Consider the following 10965-nt stretch of genomic DNA (forward strand, 5'->3'; position numbering starts at 1 on the left):
CATTTAAATGTGGATTTGGATAGAGAGTTCAGATGAGATGAGATTAGATAAAATATTTTGTTAAAAGTTAAATAAAATATTATTAAATAAAATTTTGTAATAAAATTTTTATTTTAAAATTTAAAAAAGTTGAATTTTTTATTATATTTTTATAAGAGGATTTAGAAAAATTGTAATGATAAGATGAGATGAGACATGTTTGTGTATCCAAATCCATTATGAGATAATGAGAGAATAATGATAAAATAGATGATAAGTTGTACTACTCTTAAGAAAAAATTACCATTTGGCGTTTGGGGTTTGCCTATGTTGAAAATGCTCCCTGGTTAATTTTTTTTTTTTTAAAGAGTCTGGATAAAATTTTAGAATGTGCACGTCTTAAACACTTTTTTCAAGAAAAAGCATGATAAGTAGATTTTTTTTAGAGTTGCACTACTGTATCACTTGCAGCTTAGTGTCCGCTAGTGTAAAAGTAGTTTTTTTTTTTATTCACATTTTTTTTATCATTTTTAAATATTTTTAAAAAATATAAAAAATATATCAATATATGAAAAATTATTTTCTTAATCATTAAATAATAAAAAAAATACACAAAATTTACTGAGCGGTCAAATGGAGTTGTAACTATTGGGCGACATAGTAATTTTTTTCTATTTTTTATGAGAGCCTTTAATTCCTCCAATTTTTTTAAAAGATGTGCCTAAATCTCTATCTGACATTATTCAACAGAAAATCACAACGATAAGTAATGCTAATTACCAAAATGGTTAGTCCGATGGGGTTTTATTAATTAATGGTGAAAAATAATGGGATAACATTTAATATCGTTTGGATTCGAAGATGAGTTGAGATGAATTAAGATAAGTTGTAAATAGTAGTAAAATTTGTAAGTTAAAATTGATAAATAGTAATAAATAATAGTGAAATAAGTTGAGATAAGTTGAAATGAGTTGAGATGACTTGCGAATATAAACTGAGCCACTTACAAAAACATCCGAGATAGTGTACAAATATTTAAAAAAAAAATTAAAACTATTCAATGAACTTGGCTCATCAATTAAAAGATTAAGAAATTTTAAGTTTTAAAATAAAATTCAAATCTAAAACCAAAATAAACCCATTATAAAATTAAAATGGTTGAAAAACACAGAATATAAAACTAACAAAAATAAGTAAATTTTATAATCAAAATTTGTTGTTTAAAAAAATATTAGACTTAGGTCTCATTTGGGAACTAATTTCATCTTATTTTCAAATATCATTCAAATATAAATATTTTTTAATTTTAATTTTTTTAATTTTTTTTATCTAATTATTATTTAATCTTTATAATTTTTTTAAATTTTTAAATAAAACACAAAAAATAATTTAACTTTCTTAAATTACAAAACAAAATTTATATTAAAATATATATTCTAATAATATATATATATATATTAAAAAACTCGTTTGTTTTCATATAATAAATAAGATGAGTTGAGATTAAAGTTAAAATTTATTATTATAATATATTTTTTAATATTGATTTAAGATTTTAAAAAGTTGAATTATTTATTTTATTTTATGTTAAAATTTAAAAAAATTATAATAATGAGATGAGATGAGATGAGATGATTGTATATACAGACGACTACATGGCTGGTACCCTCTAACCACAGAAATTGAAGAAGTTACGAACGCCTCAGGTGAATGAGTTCAGGGTGTTTTCAAATTTCCATTTGCAATCAAAATCGGTTGCAACTGCTGTATGTTTATTGCCTTAGGTCGGGGCCTCTTTATTATCGTCGACCCGAATAAAGCTTGCAGAACAAGGTGGATGTCGTTTTCGTCCGAGTGTTCGGGGCAAGCCATGTCCAGGGCTCGGGTCTACGCCGACGTCAATGTTCATCGCCCGAGAGATTACTGGGACTACGAGTCTCTCACCGTTCAATGGGGGTACTGATATATACAATTTTGTCTTAGAATTTTTCTTTCATATTATTCTTCTTGTATCAGTCATCCTCAGATGGGATCCAGGGCTGTTTAATTTCGAAATTACTAGGATTATCTTGCGGTACAAGGCAGATGCAAGTAGGTGGAGGAATACCTGCCAAATAGAACTCATCGGGGAATTGTGCTCCCCGAAGCCCTGGATCGTTTCTCCTCTATAAGTAATATGAAATTATTGAGTTTTGTTTTTCCTGCGTTCAAGTGTGCGTTGCATACTTATTTTTCTTCTCTCGTTTGTACTCAGTGACCAAGATGACTATGAGGTTGTTCGAAAAGTGGGAAGGGGAAAATACAGTGAGGTATTTGAAGGTATAAATGTTCCGAGCAATGAGAAATGCATTATCAAGATCCTTAAACCTGTTAAGAAAAAGAAGGTGAGTGGTCTTTTTGCATTTTAACGTGTCTTTTCTTTATATGCCTGTGGCTGGGGTGTCGGTATGCCTTTTGGCCCTCAAATTCCAATAGCTGTCATCCAAAGATTTATGAGCGCTCAACCATGTGGCATGACCATTGAGTTTCGAGTGGAGTCCCCATTTAATGTCTTGTTTTTCCAATAAAAGAACCATGACAGGAAGCAGATCATACCAATTTAATCTTCTTCTTTTTTTCATTAATAAAGAAGCTCGACTCTACATATATTCCGAATTAAGGGGTCGATAAATTATTTTTACAGAACATGTAGCTGTTCCCCCAGATTGGTGTTTTACTTAAAATCTTACCTTACTAATTCTTGGTGATTCTTTTTTATGCACATTAATGTGATATGATATTCGTGCAGATAAAGAGAGATTAAAATACTACAGAATCTCTGTGGAGGCCCAAATGTTGTGAAGCTGCTTGATATTGTTAGAGATCAGCACCCGAAGACTCCTAGCTTGGTCTTTGAATATGTGAACAGTACAGATTCTAAAGTTTTGTACCCAACGCTGACTGGTTATGACATACGCTACTATATATTCGAGCTTCTCAAGGTTTTCATCTGATCATGTTTCAAATTAAGTGGCCACCGAGACTGTGTTTAAACTCTTTCAATATCACTGCTTGATTCTGGTATCATGCTTAGCGAACTATTTAATTGTTGAAATTGATTATTTGATAAATGAATCACAACAGAAAAGAATGTATGGCATTAACTATTAAAAGAAGTGGCAGACTTCTCTCTACCGGAACGGTTGCATTCCTTTTTTTCACATGCACCTTTTGGGTCTTGAAACCACAAATTCACCCTCTACTTTAAATGATGTATTGTGGTCGAAACTTTAAAAAAATAAAGGAAAAAAATCATTTGCCTTTCGTCACAGTGCTTCTCATTTTCATATATTGATAACAACTTTTTGGTTAATTGTCAAAGACATTAAGGCGTTGTTTGGATAGTCATCATATGAGATAAGAAATCTGTTAATAGTAGTAAAATAGTTTGAGTTAAGGTTTTTATTGGGTTTTGGGAAAGGAGAGAGAAAAAGTTGAATAAAAGTATTATAAAGTTAAAATATTGTTATAATATTATTTTTTAATATTATTTTTGTTTTGGGATTTGAAAAAGTTTAATTGTTTTTTGTATTTTATATGGAAGTTTGGAAAAGTTGTAATGAAAGAGAAATTAAAAAGTATTTGTGTTTGAGTAGTGTTTGGATGTTGAGATGAGACGAGACCAACTGCATATCCAAACGGGGCCTAAATTTCTGATGTGTACTTGATGTAGCAATGTGTACTTAACTAATTCATGCCATTTGCGAGTGCAGGCGTTGGAATACTGCCATTCACAAGGCATTATGCATAGAGATGTCAAGCCTCACAATATTATGATTGACCATGAGATGTGGAAACTTCGCTTGATTGATTGGGGTCTAGCTGAGTTCTACCATCCTGGTAAAGAATATAATGTTCGTGTAGCTTCGAGGTGAGCCTACTTGGATTTAACTAACTCTTTAATTTAGCCATGTGATTTTCTATATCCTCATGTTATGATTCAATTATGGGTTCAACAAGATTCTTATCTTCTGAACATTTGTCCTGATTAGTGTATATCTATATTATATTTTTTACAGTAATTGAAGATTTTATTAAAAAATGTTAAAGGCATAATCCAAGTATACAGGTAGTACACAAAAGGAACACCTAATTAGAAATAGCGTAAAGGACAAGAAAATCATGGAAACTCAGCCCATTATAATATATATATTTTTTTTATAAGTAAAAAATTTTATTCATCAAACTAGAAATAGGTGAAGCAAGCCCATGTATATAGGAAGTATACAACAGAAACACCTAGTTACATTCTATAGTTAAAAAAGCGATGACAAAAACTCATTGACATCCCCTCCATTGAGTACAATAGCAGAAGACCAACTAAGTAACGAACTTGTAAAGAATTTCCATAATTCATCTACATTACGTTCCGTGTTATTAAAACACCTCTCATTCAGCTACACAAATGAATCATCTTCCATGCAGCTGCCACACGGGAGCAAGTATGAAGGCTGGTCTAGCTTGCTAGTAGTTCGACCACTGCCGAACTACTAGAGGAACAAAGTATTAAAAACTGCCGAACCTGTATTTTAATAATGTTTATGTATATTGTGCCATTCATTGTTTAATGAGCATGTTACATGTGTAAAAACTAATACTCTACCTACATTTCCCTTTATAGCAACAAAATTGGAAAAAATTGTTAGGCATAATAATTCTGTTAGTGGATCCCCTTAAATTCAATACAATTTGTGGAAGTTCTTAGTATCTTGGTTTTTGTCAGCTTTTGCATATGTTGATAAATTTTTCGTAAAAAATTCACTGATCTCTGATATATAAGCTAATTAGAGTTTCATTATTGTTCAGCAAGAAAATAGTTTGAGTGGTTGGCCCATAGTTTAGATTTTGTAAAGTCGTGATCTGTGAATCATGCACACACTATTATCTATTTTACAGAGATTATATAATTTTATCCATTTTATTAAGGTATTTTAAGGGGCCTGAGCTACTTGTCAACTTACAAGACTATGACTATTCATTGGACATGTGGAGCCTGGGCTGCATGTTTGCAGGAATGGTAAGATTTATGTTGGAACTGTGCATTCCTTTCATCATGTCAAAGTTGCTTGGAAGTGCCATGACATTTTTCTTGTTTTTCATGATGATGTTTCTAAATAGGGTGTTTCTTCCCCCCGCAGATTTTCTGAAAGGAGCCATTCTTTTATGGGCATGACAATCATGACCAGCTTTTCAAAATTGCCAAGGTCATTTTGTTATGTTCCTTAGATCTTTAGAATTATAGTCAATCCTTTGCTTATATGTGCTTTTAAAATTTTAAAATCTGCTGAAAGTTTTGGTTTTTCTGTCATTGTACTTTAAGAGGCGTCCGAGAACTTTTTAGTTTTACTCATAGTGATGATCAATACTTTGGGCTTTGGGTTGACCATGCAGCATGCTTGCCTTGCTGTTAAAGGGCTCTAGCTTTTCCTAGAGTTGCTGCTACGCAAGGTGCATACTTTGACTGCTATGCTTATCTGATACCTAAACTCTGGCTTAACCCAAGCTGTTGCAATATGTGCAACCAAAAAGAATAACCGAAGTTGATGGTTGTGGCACTAAGTGAGCGGGAGTCCATGTTGAGGATCATGGTCCAACATGCCAAATGCTTTCAATTTGTAGGAGCCTAGAAAGGAAAGGAAATGCATGCACAGCCCGAAATTTCCATTGTAGTTAGTGCAACTAATGTAGCCCTTAAATACACCCACAAGAAGTTAGTAGGTAAAACATGATGCTGTCCAAATGTCCACATCTTTGAGTGCTTGATTAGAAGCAAGCAGTTATTGAAAAGAAGAATAATTTTACTTTACTGCAATGTTGAGGTTTCATAGACAGCTAAGAAACTGACATTTATTCATTTAACAACTGTACGTTCTCAATGCTCATATATTTCTTACTTCTTAGTGATGAATTGTGATTGCTGGAAAGCTTTGTCATTTAAAATTGGTCATTTTTCTTTAGGTTCTTGGGACAGATGAGTTAAATGCATATTTGAACAAATATAATCTAGTGCTTGATCCTCAGCTTGATGCTCTCGTTGGAAGGTAAACCTAACAACTCCCTTATGGTTACTTTGCCTCACAAGCATGCCAAGTAATATCTAACTTAAACGTTGATTGCAATTTAAGAACAACCATTCTCAATTTTGCCATGGTGGCGCAAAGACATCTATGTGGTTATGATGGGTTTGGGGTTTAAATCTTACCCCTTAAAAAAGCCAAGTCTTCAGCCTCTCCATGGCATAAGGATGCCATTTACTGCATCATTTTCCTGTTTTTAGACAAAACTTCTTGAATGAATAAGATGATATTTCTTTGGCCTTGGTACTCATATATGGTATACCATCTTATTTTGCCCTACTGCAGACACATCAGGAAGCCATGGCCGAGATTTATAAATGCAGACAATCAGCATCTAGTTTCCCCCGAGGTAATTTCGTTAAAATGTCGAAAAACATAAGATTGACCAAGTTTGTTTATCTTTCTCCACACTAGTCTTGATTCTTTTGTCTTTATTTGTGACATGCAGGCCATTGATTTCCTAGATAAGCTCCTTCGATATGATCATCAGGATAGGCTTACAGCAAGAGAAGCAATGGTATACCTCTCTCTCTCTCTCTCTGGGGTGCTGTTTCCTCCCCACCTTTTTTTTTTCAATTAATAACATCCTTATTCCTATGCTGGTTGCACTAGTCTGATCATCGGCAGGCTTATAGTTGGGACACTGTTTGGACATTTTTTATTTAATTTTTTTTCTCCATCATTTTCTATTCAGCCTAAGGAGTAAATTTCTGCACCGAGGATAAGAAATCTTGATTTCTATCATTCCTTTGGAATGCTATTAGGTATTTTACTGGGTGTAGGGCTGGAGCATGTCTTCTCTGGGTTACCTTTTTTGAGAAAGAACTTCAAAACTTTACCCTCTCTTTTCCCTGCCTGCGCCTACTACCTCTTCTGAGCTTGCAAAAGCATAAGCATATGCTTTGTAATTGTTTTTTCAGATTAAGATGTGCAGAGTTCACACCCTAGGGATGGGATCTAGTTTCAATTAATGCTCTTTGACATAATTTCATTCTTGGTTTATGCGGTATCTACTAATTAAGATACTTGGACCTCAAGTTGTCGTAGCTTCTAGATTGTTATTGGAATTTAAACCCATTGATGATGCTTATAACTTGAGAATATAGTTTGTTTGTTTTTTTTATTATTGCAATTGTCCTAAAACTCAGTCTGATGGATATTGGTTTCTTCAGTTTTTACTTTTTAAATCTCATGTTCCGATTCTTGATGAACCTAGCCTTCACTCTTCTTGATTACAGTTGTATAGCAGGCGCTTGCTTGTGCTATAATCTGGTTTTCTAAATTCTAATTCATTTATTTGTACTTCAGGCTCATCCATATTTCCACCAGGTGAGAAGTGCAGAGAACAGCAGGACACGGTAATCCTAGCCACATGAGAGTTCCTTTTTTAAGCAGGTTCATATTCCATCCAGGCCATTTATACGTGTTGTAGATTGTTTGATGACTACCTGACAAATAGATACATAGATTAGGTGGTTGGTCTGGCACAGATGTTCCGTTTGCTCTTTTTGTTTTAGCTTGCTCTTCCACTGTGTATTGTTTGGTTAGCTCCTAATTTTTACGTGAAGTCTCCCGTGCTCTGGATACTGCTGTTGTTCGTAATAGGAACTATTAAATGCTCTGGTTTTTTCTCCCCTTTCTTCCCTTCCGAGAGCTGTAATTCCTACCTTAACATGGTACATATTAGCATGTCTTCAACGGCTATGGATGAGTCCCCAACTGCGTTGGATCAATAGTTTATTTATAATGGGTTTTTTTGGGCGACCGGAGGTTAGGGATTGGGAGTCCGTAAACATTAAGGTACTTTTACTTAAGATGTTATGCTTATTTTTATGTGTCATCCCGCAAGAAAAATGATATAGATACTAGATTTGAATTAAAAAAATAATAAAATTTTCATCGAAAGTTGTGAAATAATTGCCCCTATAATTTCTCAATGGAGAGATTTTGCCTCAAGAATTTTGTAGCACCACAGCCCCTGAAGCTCATTCTGTGGCTATGATTCACTTGATCTTGAATTGGTGACCTCTCCTCTCCACAGCCACTTCCAGTCATCTTTTCTGCGGGGCATAACAATTAACAAGATGCAGTGATATTTGCACCAATTTTAGCAAATTAGAATCCCAAAAAGAGCGCATTCCGGATTAGTGTTTTAAATTTCGTATCGTACAGGCCGGTATGGTCAAAATTTTTCATACCGGCCGTCCGGCCGGTACAGGTACTATATCAGTTTCGTACCAACTAAAATACCGGCCGTATCGACCTCAATTTCGGCCTGTACCGGCCTATATTTTGGCTTGGGTCTTTTTTTTTTTTTAAACTACAAGCTTATTTTTTAACTCCCAATTCAGACTAGACTATTTATAATTTATATATATTTATATATAATTGATTTATATATAGACTATTATTTTAGAATATAATTTTTATATATATTTATATATATAATTTATTTATATATCGACTATTCCGAAACGTTATCCTGAAATGCTATCTCGAAACGATATCGGTATCGAAATATTTCGTTCCAGTGCCTTGACCGATACGGCGTCCAGTACGATTTTCAAAACATTGAGTATACTTGTGCTATGCCCACAGTTCCAGTTAGACGCATTTACCAGTGGATCAGTTTCAAGCTGGCAATTGCCTTGATTACAACTCAAGACAATCAACAGACACGTTTCAATTCAACGGCCACAAAAAAAGTAACACAAGCGTTTAAATAAGAAACCAAGGCGAAGACATCGACGATAATACGAGATACTCCACAAACAGATTAAGCTAATGAGTTGATATGGGTGCATAAACATCAGATTTGGGGTGTTGCTTCTGCATGTTTCCTGCACTTCACCTCTGTCGTGGTGCAGATGAACGTCTGCATGCAGACCTTGCACTGCAAAGCAAGACCAACCATACATCAGAAAGAAAAAAAAAAATGGAAAATGGAAAAGGCTGCAAATGTGCTCTCTCTGAATGTAGATCACCTCTGAAAGCTTTTCGGTCATCAATGTTACATCAATGAATTCAATACGGTTGAATCAAAATCTTCATGTTGTTTAAGAGATAGCAATCCGCTGATTCGTTGAGCAGAATATATAAAATTTAGAATTCTATTTATAATTACCACGATACATGTAATTAAAATCTATGGAGCAAAAGTTTTACTGCCATTTTTTTTAACTATAACCTAAGAGCAATGTTTCTCTATATCATAGTAAAAATGTATGAAACAGCTTACCGTTATGATGTACAGTGTAACATATATATATATATATATATATATATATATATATATATATATATATATATACACACACACAAAAGACAAGGCGAATGCCATAATTAAAAGAGTGATCGTGTCACTGTACAAAAATATTACAAATAAATGCATTAGCCGTTGCTGTCATTCAAAATTGCATGATTTGCTGAAGCTGTCTTGATAAAATCTAAAAAGTAAAAGTAAAAACAACATTTCCCTAAACCTGAAGTTAATAGGAATTAATACCAGGATCCTCAAACAATAACAAAAAGTAGAACCAGTACGTGGAAAGGGTATATCCACTTTAATTTTCTACATTGGTTAAAAGATTTTAATTCACGGACTTATTTTTAAATCAACCATAGTCAAATGACTTCTATTGCTAATTGTTGGTAGTGGGTAAATTCTATGACCAAGTTGTGTCCACATGGTTTATTAACTCCCACCACTACCACAACATTAGGGAAGTTTATTAACTTCCAAGTCTGAAAACTCTTTAAATAAAAGTCTACGTACATTAAATGTGGTGAGTGAAAGAGTCTAGTAAAAAGATAAAAACTCTCATCTCTCTTCATTTTTTTTAGCGAAATCATCTAGATATCTTGATTTTGAAGTGTGAAATTTTTTAAGAGACTCTAGTAGCCTCCTAAGCGACGTAGAAGTGCAAACAACAAAGTGACGTGGATTGTAAGACAAGTAAAGATCCGACCTTGTGAGAATTTCGCTTCTCGAGGTAATTCGATTTAACCTTATTTAACATTAGTATAAGAGCCTATGCTGCTTGTTTTCGCCCATATGAATAAGATTACATGTTGTTTGATGCTTTGGAATGAGTTTAAAAGCATGTAATTGATGATATGCCATGATTGCTTGTGTTTTGAATTTTTCATTAGAGGCTACGGTATGACTTGTTTAAGATTGAATTATCTACATGAAAATATTTCTTATAATGTCATAAATATGTCTCTTAATTTTGGTGAAGTTTTGTAGCATTTTGAAAAAGAAATCCGAAACCCTAATTCTAGAGTTCATGTTTAGACCGTGAATTTGAATCATTTTTTAACCAACCAAATCTTATTTTTTGGATATAAATTTTATATGGTTAGAAAGATGGGTTCATAAGATTTAATTTGACATATCATATGCTTAATTTGGACTTAGCATGAGTAAGTTATGAATGATTGAAAATAGGTGGTCAAAATCGAAAAAAAACAGAATTTTGAGTTAAGGAAGAAGACGAGGGAACAATATTTTTGACCCAGTCTCATTCTTGGTAAAAGAGAGTGTAGTCCACTTTTCTACTTGGATCTATATTACTTACTTTTCCACTTTTCGTCACGACAATTGAAGCAGAGGCAAGATAGCCTCTAGAGCAAAAGCAAAGCCCACATGCGTAGGCGGCGCGTGGGGGGACTTTCGTCACCATTTTTTGACACGTGCGGCACGTGTAATCATGTGTTGGTGTCTAAAGTTAATTCATATTTTTTTTGTTGAAACTGAGAGCCGAAAATGTTTTTTTTTTAAAAAAATTGGGACCTTTGTCATACTTTCTCAAGTCTAAATTTTCAGTATTATGTGATATTTATATAGATTAGTTGTGGATGCATCCAT

General features: G+C 33.4%; 1 pseudogene; it reads left to right on the forward strand.

Moving 5' to 3' along the window:
• Positions 1-1641: 1641 nt before the first annotated feature.
• On the forward strand, positions 1642-7726 carry LOC121259604 (annotated as a pseudogene).
• The last annotated feature ends 3239 nt before the right edge of the window (positions 7727-10965 follow it).

Source organism: Juglans microcarpa x Juglans regia, chromosome 4D, assembly GCF_004785595.1.
Source record: "Juglans microcarpa x Juglans regia isolate MS1-56 chromosome 4D, Jm3101_v1.0, whole genome shotgun sequence".
NCBI lineage: Eukaryota > Viridiplantae > Streptophyta > Magnoliopsida > Fagales > Juglandaceae > Juglans > Juglans microcarpa x Juglans regia.